Source organism: Centruroides vittatus, unplaced genomic scaffold, assembly GCF_030686945.1.
Source record: "Centruroides vittatus isolate TY-2023 unplaced genomic scaffold, ASM3068694v2 contig_875, whole genome shotgun sequence".
Taxonomy (NCBI): Eukaryota; Metazoa; Arthropoda; class Arachnida; order Scorpiones; family Buthidae; genus Centruroides; species Centruroides vittatus.
Genome location: NW_027122567.1, coordinates 4253095 through 4263906, shown reverse-complemented (window position 1 = coordinate 4263906; position 10812 = coordinate 4253095).

The following is a 10812-nucleotide window of genomic DNA, read 5'->3' as shown; positions in this document are numbered from 1 at the left end:
GAGACACACGAATTATCGGCGTGTTTGTGAGAAGATTAATGGATTTTTGAGTAATCAGAGCGTTAGATGAGTATCTAGAAACCACGATTCGCTCTATTTTACTTAAACTTTAACAGATGCGTGAACATGTTGAGCCGAAAAGGTACAACTAAGTATGAAAGTCTTCAGATAGGCGACAGGCTGAACAAGAAGCTATAAAAATTAAAGAAACGGTGCTAAAATATACAGGAAAAACCGATTAAAACGTTATAAAAGTGGAGATCTTACAACGTTACAGCAATTTAAATCGAGAATATAGTATACAAAACTTGAAAAAAAACACTCTCCACCCACCCAATTCAGCACGCCCCTGCCAATATTGTTGTGAAACATTCTATTTTAATATATATATATATATAAATAAATATATAAATATATAAAAGAAAAAAAAATTTTGTTGAAAATTGTAATTTGTGCAGCTTTCCTTTTAATTGCTGTACAAATTACCATTTCTCAAAATAAAAAAAAAATATTCTCATAGGGAAAAAAATAAAAAAAATAAATTTATTTTTAGTTTTGAAAATAACAACAAATATGAGAAAAAAAACCAACAAACCAAAATATTATATCGTTATCATTAATTGTAAGCTTGTTATTCATCATGTTAATATGTTTCTGTATATGAATATGATCGTTTCTGTAACATAAATAATAAAACCGAAAAAAGAAGTCAATTTTGTTAGTCATCTAAGAAAATTAAATGTTCTTTAGAAAATTTTCTGAAAATTTTTAAAAATAAAAAAAAAATCCACAAAAGAAAATGTTTACATTAATATGTGATAATTATAAATTTAATATGTATAAAAATCAATAAAAAGTTTCTTAATTCATAATATTAAATTTTAGTATAAATATATTTGTTTGACACCTTTTACACTAAAATTTATTAATATTGTCTACTTTTTTTTAATTCCCCTTCATTATCATCATCACCTTCCTTTTCATCTTATTCTTCCTTTTCATTTTTTCCCTATTACATTTTCCTCCTTAATTTTTTTTGTCATCATCATCATCAACTTTTTCTTTATATTATCATTTTCCTCTTCATCATCATCGTCTTATTCTTTTTCCTTTTTCTCAGATCATCATTTTTTTAAAAAAAATCTTGCTGTTTCACTTGATCATATTCTTCTACACCTTTATCCTTAAAAATATTTTTCTTTATTTTTCTCTATCATCATCGCCTCTTTCTCTTTATTATTACCTTTTTTCCTCTTCCTCTTCATAATTTTTTACATCTTTTTACTTATGTTATCATCATTTTTCTCTTACTATAAATTTTTTCTTTATACTCTTTTTATCATCATCATCATCATCCCTTTTCCTTTTTTACTATATTATTCTTATTTTAAATCTTGCTTTTCCACTTTAACATATTATTCTGCACATTTAAATTTAAACATATTTTTCTTTGTTCTTCTCTATCATCATTTCTTCCTCTTTATAATTTATTTTACATTTCTTTCTAGCATCATCTTCCTTCTTTATTTTTTAATTGTTATCTCTCCATCTTCTTCCTTCTCTTAATTGTTTCCATCATCTTTTGCTTTTCGGTCTTTACATCATCATTATTAGTAAAATCAAAAACTCAGAAAGATGCATTTGCATTAAATAAATTAAAATAATTTATTAAAAACAGTAAAATTTATTTTATTAATTAATTAAATAAATAATTTCAATTATTCATCACCTTCAATAAATTGTTAAAGTATATATATATATATATAAATCTAGTTTCATGTTTAAATAAAGAAATTTTATACAGCATAATTCAATATTAATAACTGAAATTAATTATTAATTTTGATTAAATATTTAAATATTTATTAATGATTTTAATGATTTTTTAATATTCTTTTCTATTAATAATTATACTTATTAATTAATTCAAATCGTAAATTACACTTTAAAGACGGTAAAATTTATATCATCGAATTAAAAATAACATCGAAATAATTGTAGAAAATAAATTTAAGATATTTAAAAACATTGTATCAATCAATTTTATTCGAAATTTTAGCATTTTAACTTCGTTTTAAAATAATAAATGAAGTGAAATGTTCCAATAGATTACCATTAAACATTAAGCGAATTAAGTATTTAAATTGCGGATTAAATTTGCTTAAATTAATTTAAAATCCGATGATAAATTTCATAAAATTCTTTTTCTTATTTACACTTTGTCATACTAGATGGCGCCAGTTATATTTCGCCGCCATGATTAATCGAAATTTATTTTTATTACGTTGAAAAATCTAGCGTTATTCTTGAATAAATGTATACATATATTTATATATATATATCAATATATCAATTTTTAGCCAAAATTTACGGAAGAAATTGATAAACATATTTTTGGAGAGATCGAATTAGAAAATGAGAATTAGCCTATATTCAAGTTTGATTAGATGGGATACATTAACGCAATCTTCTGCCAGAGGGGTTGACTCTTGGGAAGGCTTTCTATGGTAAACTGGCTTCTATTTATATGTTAATCACGTAAAGAAAACCCGGAAAACTTCACGCGAATCCGTGACCAACTACTACTGTTCGGTGGTTTTATTCATTTGTTCTTAATGATCCTATGAGAAGAGTGAAGAAGTTTAATTTTCTTAAATGATGTGAACTTGTGGACATTAGATACTTATTAAATATTGAGGAATATATTGACTCCTCAATGTTTAATAATGTAAGGAAGAATTTCTTATGTTAACAAGTTCGTATCATTTAAGAAAATTAAACTCTTTTTCATGTAATTCTCATCTTGTAAATTGGATCAATTCCTGAAAAGTTTTGTTTATGGATAGAATGGCACAAACTTTGAAAAACAACAAATCAGAAAGACATACGTCTATATTTCTTTGTTAAAAATTTGAAAATAAACATTCCAGAAAAATTCGGGGGATACAAATACATTTGAAATTGAATGCCAGAAAAAGAAATGGAAAAACTTATATTTGTATTGTTTTCGTTTAAAACAAAGTAATGTCATGGATAGATGTAATATTTAAGCCTTGGTTACATTCGGTTGGTTATTGAAAAGAAAATTTTTGAATTTATTAACATTTCGCATGACAATAAAATGCACGTAATCAGGTATCGAAAGGGGACACCGGGAAAAACTCTGTGCATAAAATTTGAGGTAATAGTATAAGAAAACATATAAGCAATCTGTCAAAATGGGGGTGCCTTACAGGGGGACATTCTACGGAAAACTGCTCCCTATTTAGGTTCAGACAAGTAAAGAAAACACAGCCCCTTATGAGGCTCGAACCTAAGTTCAGTGGTTTTATTCCTACTTTGGTGGGAACCGCGTAAAATTAGTTTTTTAAATAAATCTAATAAACTTTGTCGCATATAAAAAATCTTTAACTATTAAAAAAAACATATGAATAAATATTAAGTATTTAGCACAAGTTTTATGTATTTACTTTGGTGAAGTAGAAGTATCTACTACTTTTCTTTACTCTGAATAATCTTAAACTGTAATTCTAATTAGAGATTTAATTCAGAAATAACAGTTACACTATACAATGTGGTTTAAATTAAATATAATTAGTAGTACTGTAAATACATAATATTATTGAGGATATTTAATTTCGTAATCATATTGTATATCATCAGTACTAATTCCTTTTACTGGATGGAAATTGAGATAAATTTTTTCTATTTAATAAATAAAAACTTTGATCTATTCGATTTTAAATTAAATTTTCGCTATTATTCTATTTTTATGATAATTTTCTATATTATATATCTTTGTATCTTGGCATTAGTTGAAACGTAAGACGAAGACAAAAAGTAATTCAATCTCTGATATTGGCTTCGTAAATTTAAAAAATATGAAATAAAGATGATGTTGGAATATGCTTGAATTACAAATTTAAAAAGTATATTATAAAGAATTACAATTATAGAGATATAAGAAAGAAATTATTCTAATGCTTAAAACATGTCTTCCTTTTATTCCGTGTTGTGCCTTGAAAATGTTATTTGGTTTAAAACATTTCTATTTGAATTTTTATTAAAAGAAAAATCATTTTACAACTCGTTACGGTAATTAAACAATATGCAATTATCTGTTATGATTTGCAAATATTATATCGATTGTACTCTTCGATTTACGGCAAGTGTAACTGACGTAACAGTTGAGAGCCGTTTTCTTCAATCTTAATGAAATTATCGAATAATATTTGAGGTTATTTTTTATTTAAATATTTTGTCTTAAAGATTACTCAAAAATATTTATAAAATTTAAGCAAAATAAATATTCAAATATGTGTCGTCGAATCTCACTACAGCTTGATTCTACGCAGGCCATTAGTGGTCTAGGTCCTAGTGGATAAAACCACTGATCACTAGTATAGTTGGTCGGAGATTTGTGTCCGACCAACATGGAGTTTACCTCGTTTTCTTCGTATATTAACACTAAATAAGGCTAGTTTACCATTGAAAGCCATCTTTAAAGTCCTCTCTTCATAGATCGTCTATATGTTATGTTGACGTATTCCATCAATTCATCCATTCAATTCTATACAGATTTAATGCTTAGATAAATGAATTACTGTGATAACTTATCATTTTTAACTCTCTATATAAAGCATTTGAATTCGATAAAAGCGTGCATTCTTATTTACCTGTGAATTTACCTACAGTCAACATATTTTAAAGACTTTCATCATTAAAACATTATAAGAAAACGCTAGTACATTCAAAAATATGTGAACAATATTTAATTTTCTGTGAAAATAATTTTAATTTTAAGAGATATTTAATAGTAGTTATAGATTATTTATCCTGGATTTGGCAGATTATGAATAAAAATTAGTTACATTGCTTGAATCTTCTACCTATATTTAATTGGCATAATAAAATTTGAAACATATATTTGTTTAATGTGCTGAAACTTTCAATAAAATAAAATTATAGATTTAATTAAAGAAGGAAAATGGCAAGGGATAAAAATATTTATAATTAATATTATTTCAGTTTTATTTACTGCTTAAGAAATACAGAAGACATTGAAACAGTCACATTTTATCACATTTCTTTATTAATTAATAACACAGTAAACAAAAGACTAAATTTTCGTTAAAATCAACCTCATTATTTATTGAATAAATGAAAACATGCCAACGAATTAAGTCACTAAAATATTTTATAATAATTTAGAATAATTTCAAAACGTTTCTTCTTTGAAAGTTTTTTCTTGTATAAATTTAATTTTGTTTTTTTGCTCATTCTCTTTGAAGCTTAATAACTCTTGTTATTTTTGTCGAAAATTTCTGAAATTTTGCAGGGAGATTTGTTTATTAGAAGGATTGATGCTAATAAATTTTGGTGGTTAAAGGTCGAGGGGGTAGAGAGATAAAGGAGGTCGTGTATCGTAGTATCACGAGTAGGGTCGGACTTAATAACGATTTTACTCGTTATCAGTATTTACATTTTATTTATTTATTAATAAAATTTATCCTTTACCCGAAAATTAAGCTTTTTGCTATTTTATAATAATTAAAAATATAAAACTTTTTAAAATAAAATATCATAACAGATGGCGCCACACGTAGTTTAAACGTGCCGGGAAAGTTAAGCAACTCGTTGGATTTTTTTATGTTAGTTGCCCTCACTATTCAAACCTCTTTGATGACATTTATAATTACGCTATTTAAATGAGAAATTGTCTATTTTGGTTCATAAATATCATAAAATGCAGATATACTTTTTTTACTTTTTGAAATATTTTGAATGATTGTTCAAGCTCAAGCCTTAATTAGTATAATTAGCATCAAGAAATCATAATTTTACTGGATTTTATTTTATATGAGGTTTGCGAAATGCAAATTACTTTGAAAAGTAGTGATGCAATTTATTTTCATAATGATGTATGTATTTTTTTTTTTTTTTTGAAGTAAATAAATAAATTTTAACTGATTGAACTACAAATAAAATATAATACCTTCAATTACCGGAAAGAAATTCATTCAGAATAAAAAGGAAATAATTATAATTAACTTTCTAATATAAATTATCCTGTTCATTTATTACACTCTGTTATTGCAATGCAGCTTGTGTTAAGATTACACATTTACATAAATAAGTATTTTCAATTTTTAATTTGAAAAAATTCGGCTTTATTTTTATTTTGATAAGTGTAATTGATACATTACATGCATAATAAATTTATATGACAAAATACAAAGCATTTATACTCTTCTTTAAAATGGAGATTCTCCTTCCCTGTAGATAAGAATATCTGAGCAATACTTTGTAAAAAAATGGTAAATTTGGTATGGTAATATATTTCAGAACACGCGAAGACATTTCCATAAGTAAAATTAGTACCGAAATCTACTACTGTGTCACTTTTGGCGCTGTAATCAACAAACATTTTGCTTGTATGCAGAGACCATAGCGATGCAGGGGATACTGCTCAATGTGGTTCCATTCTAAAGGAATATGTTGGAAAACATGCTCAACATAATTGATACTCTGTGACAGTTCTCACATGCAGTGTGTTGCTGATCTTTAAGGCTAAACTCAATAATTTGGTAATATTGAAATAAATTTTGGACTTTAACTTCAGACAGAATGATCTGCAATGATCTGGAACTCATAAAATCTTCGTTGAAGCACTCACGACAAGATACTTGATGGTTAAGAAGTGCATCCTTACTACTTTTTACTATTGTTTTAACCATGGTTTTTACTGTAGCAATTTTTAATTATTAATAAATACATAAAATTCTTTATTACCTTTTATTAAATGGTAATTTTACACTTCTTTCATTTAATTTAATTTTTGATACATTCCTTGTTAATTTATTTACATTATGATAGCTAATGTTATTTAGTTTATTATTATAAAATTGTAAACATGTAACTGTCATATCTAATGACTAAATTAAAAGTTAAATATGTACTCTACTCAAATCATTATTTATTATCAAATTAATTGAAAATTTATATTAATTAACGATGTATATAATTCTTCTATCATTACCTAAGCTTCAAATAATCGAAGAGACTGTAAGCTATATTATTAATATATCTAAATTATAATTAATTTATCTAATTATTTTATGGAGCATATTTTTCAGATTTATAGCATTTGATTAATATTGTTGACGTGAAATTTAATTATGTCATTTATTTTTCATTTAAATATTTGCCGTATAGGGTCGTGATCTTTGACAAGAGTTACACATAATTACGAGGAAAAATGTAAAAATAAACATTAATTTCATTTATAAATAATGATCATTGATGTGTCATTTCGTTTATAAGAAATCATTTTATTGTAATATTAATACAGTAGATTGTTGAAGTTTTGTTTTATATTTTCTGTAGAAAATTCTAATTTTTTAGAATTAAATTACTGTTTTACATCTCTAATATATTTTAAAACTATCAAAAATTGCCATTAAACACTGTTAGTTGGTTGCGGATTTGAACCTAAATAATGGGCCAGATACGTGGAGTTTTCTGGATTTTCTTCACGTCTCCAACATCTAGATTTGGTTTAGTTTATAGAGTTTACTGTAATTCAACATATGGGCGATCTTCCAAAGTGAAACTGGCCCCGGTTTAAGTGTTAGACTCAAAGGAAACAGGGTATATTCCACATGACAAGCCATTGGTGAGGTGCGAACCCGTGACTAACTACTAATATTTAGTGGTTTTATCAACTCAGCCATTGGTGGGTCTCCTGAATAGCGACCGTTTTCTCATTGAAATTCCTCCCGGGAGGTAACCCCTTAATATATTGCCCCTGGGTGTCGGGTTGCCTTGCCTTGTTTCATCAATTAAATCCAATTTTATTAAAAAATTATCATACGTAAATCCTTTTCTATAAATATTTCTCTACGAGTTCTGAAGATACTTCTAACAAAGCCCTTAATCTCTTTCTAAGAGGTAAGATTTTTTTTTATAAAGCAAGATATCATTACTAATAATAACTCAGTAATTTAGATCTAATTTACAAAATATGTTTATTAAAATGTTCATTATTTCTTCATCCATCTTTAAAATTCTGTTTTAATACATCTGAATATAAAATTAACTCAAAATTATTTAAAAATTCTGAATATTTCCGTAAAATTTTTATATAAATCTCGTTTCAATTTTTAGACTTAAAAATCAAAAAGAAAATTCAGTAAATTTGCATAAATTCAATATGCATTACATTAAATAATGATTAATTTTTTTAAATGTCTATTATTATTATCCTAATTGAATGTAATCAACTTCTACTTTTTCAATAATTAGTTTTTGAATGTCTTAAATTGTTTTATTGATTTTTTTATGAAAGAAATAAGTTAATTTGATTCATAATTTAATAGAAAAAAATTTAATAGAAAAGTCATTGAAATAGTCTATCAATAAATGTATAGCACATTGTTATATACGTGGTATTACGTTGATTGGAAATAGATTAGAAGATGGATTGTGATATTCTCGTGAGGAATCACGTTTGAATCCTCACCGGGATAGACTAACATCAACACTGAATATATCTTTTAATGAAAACATAGATCTTGGCAGGACATCTTTCCTAATTTCTTGTTCGTGATACTCGATATACGCAGTAATTGCAGATCGGGGGGTCGTATTCGGGTGATCGTCTCTCGTCTTCAAGAGAAAGTGTCTACGTCACAAGCTGATCGCTCATTTGACTAAACATTAGTTTGCGTAATGAGAAATCATCACTTCTGTCCAAACGCGATTTTGGACGACTTTTTCTCTCGAACGTTCTTTCGTCTTCCGGAGACATTTTGATATTACATTCCTTAAAAACTTTATAATACAAAATAAAAATATATCTTTGTAAAAACCACGGGATTTATTAGAATCACGAAGGTTTCTTTAATACGTGCTCAATAATTTTTCTACCGTGTATTTTTGAAAATTTTACAATTTTATTGGTTAAAATATTGTAAAAAATATATGTTTTAAATGGAATGGAAGGAAATTCATTGGTTTGGTTTCATGTGTTGTGTTGACGTATCCCAACAAATAATGATGCGATACTACAACGCGACACATGAGCGATCTGTCACCGAGGGCTTTCTATTGAAAATGGGCCCCTATTTGGGTGTTAGACACGAAGAAAACGCGGAAATCTCCACGTGGCCAGCCCGTTGGTGAGGCCGAATTCACGATCTCCAGCGTTCGGCAATTTTATCAGCTCAATAACTGGTGGGCGACGTATAAAATTAAAGATATTTCAATAATAAAAATATTAATAAACTACGGTTAATAGACACAACTGTTATTATTTCCAAAAATAGAGTTATTCTATTTATCAATTAAGACTTAATTTAGTAATCATAAAATCAATTTCGCTAAATATATATATATATATATATATATATATATATATGAAAGTTGTCATTTTAACGTTTACGAAGCTAATGCTTTCGTATGACAAGACTCGGATTACTTCTGTTTAACGTGACATTTTATACTGTTCTTTAATTTTGGACTTGTCACATTTATATCAACTTTAACTGAGTAATTAACTAATCAATGTGTTGATAAAATTTAACATTAAACGAATTAATTTAGTAGAACAAGTTTACAAGAATAAATCCTTCATTCTCCATTTAAGTCGAGTTTATACTTATTGTAGCAATTATTTCTTGTCGTTATTGTAATTTTTATACATGAAAGAACATTGTAATTAATATATAATTCCCTTATAACAACTTTCTACGCTTTTTTGTGGAAATTGGACATAAACTTCTAGTTGTTTTATCTTTTTAAATCATCTTATGTAAGTTGATTTACAACTTACATAAGATGATTTAAAAAGTATTATATAATTTAATTTCAATTCTTGCTGAAAGTGATATAAAAATTTAGTGTATTTCCTGTGATTAAAAAACTATTTAGCAGTAGATGTGATATTTTTCTATAAAAAAATAATAAAGCATAAAAAATCTTTCTGTTTGTGACATACGAAAAAATTTATAGAAACTCATTGGTTTACTTGACCTATTTTAATTATACGTGTCAAAACGAGCTGTTTCATATTCAATAAACTGTTCGTACACTCATTACAATTAATTTCTAAAATATTTGCTGAAAATTTATAATTAAATTTATATATATATATATATTCAATATATAGGCCAAATAAACACCATACTCTAAGGGCATTTTTGTTTAAGCATATTTAAACCTTAACATCATCTATTCTTAATATAAATTTAGGCCTAATTGCTAAATTTTTAAGATATTTTCAAATATTTTACGAAAATTATTAATTAATCTATTTATGTAATAACAATTGCTACGAGTATACAAGACCATTCTCCTTGGCAAGAGTTACTCTGCCCTCTGGCAATAGGAGAAGGCATCTCTGACTTGCCCTCTTGTCTTTCGCTAGAGTTCAAGAGACCATACGAAATTACAGAAACAAAATATAAAAATAAATATTGACTTAAAATACAAGGACCTACAAAAGACATCAATATACTCTTCTCTGTAATTTCAATAAACTACTAGCATTTAAGCTAATAAATTTAAAAATTGCTTCTTGAATTTTTTTAGAAAGATCTCCAAGAGCTTTTTTTATTGGAATTTAAATAGAAATTTAATAAAAAAAATGAATTTATTTGAAAAATTGCTTTATTCTATTGATAAATCTAACAAAAATTACACACTTTCTCATTCAGCCAATGCGAATAGAATCGTTTGAAAATGTATATTAAGTGGGTAAAAAGTCTTGGTATAGTTTTCGCTCAAGTATAATTATCTTAATGGAAGCCATTT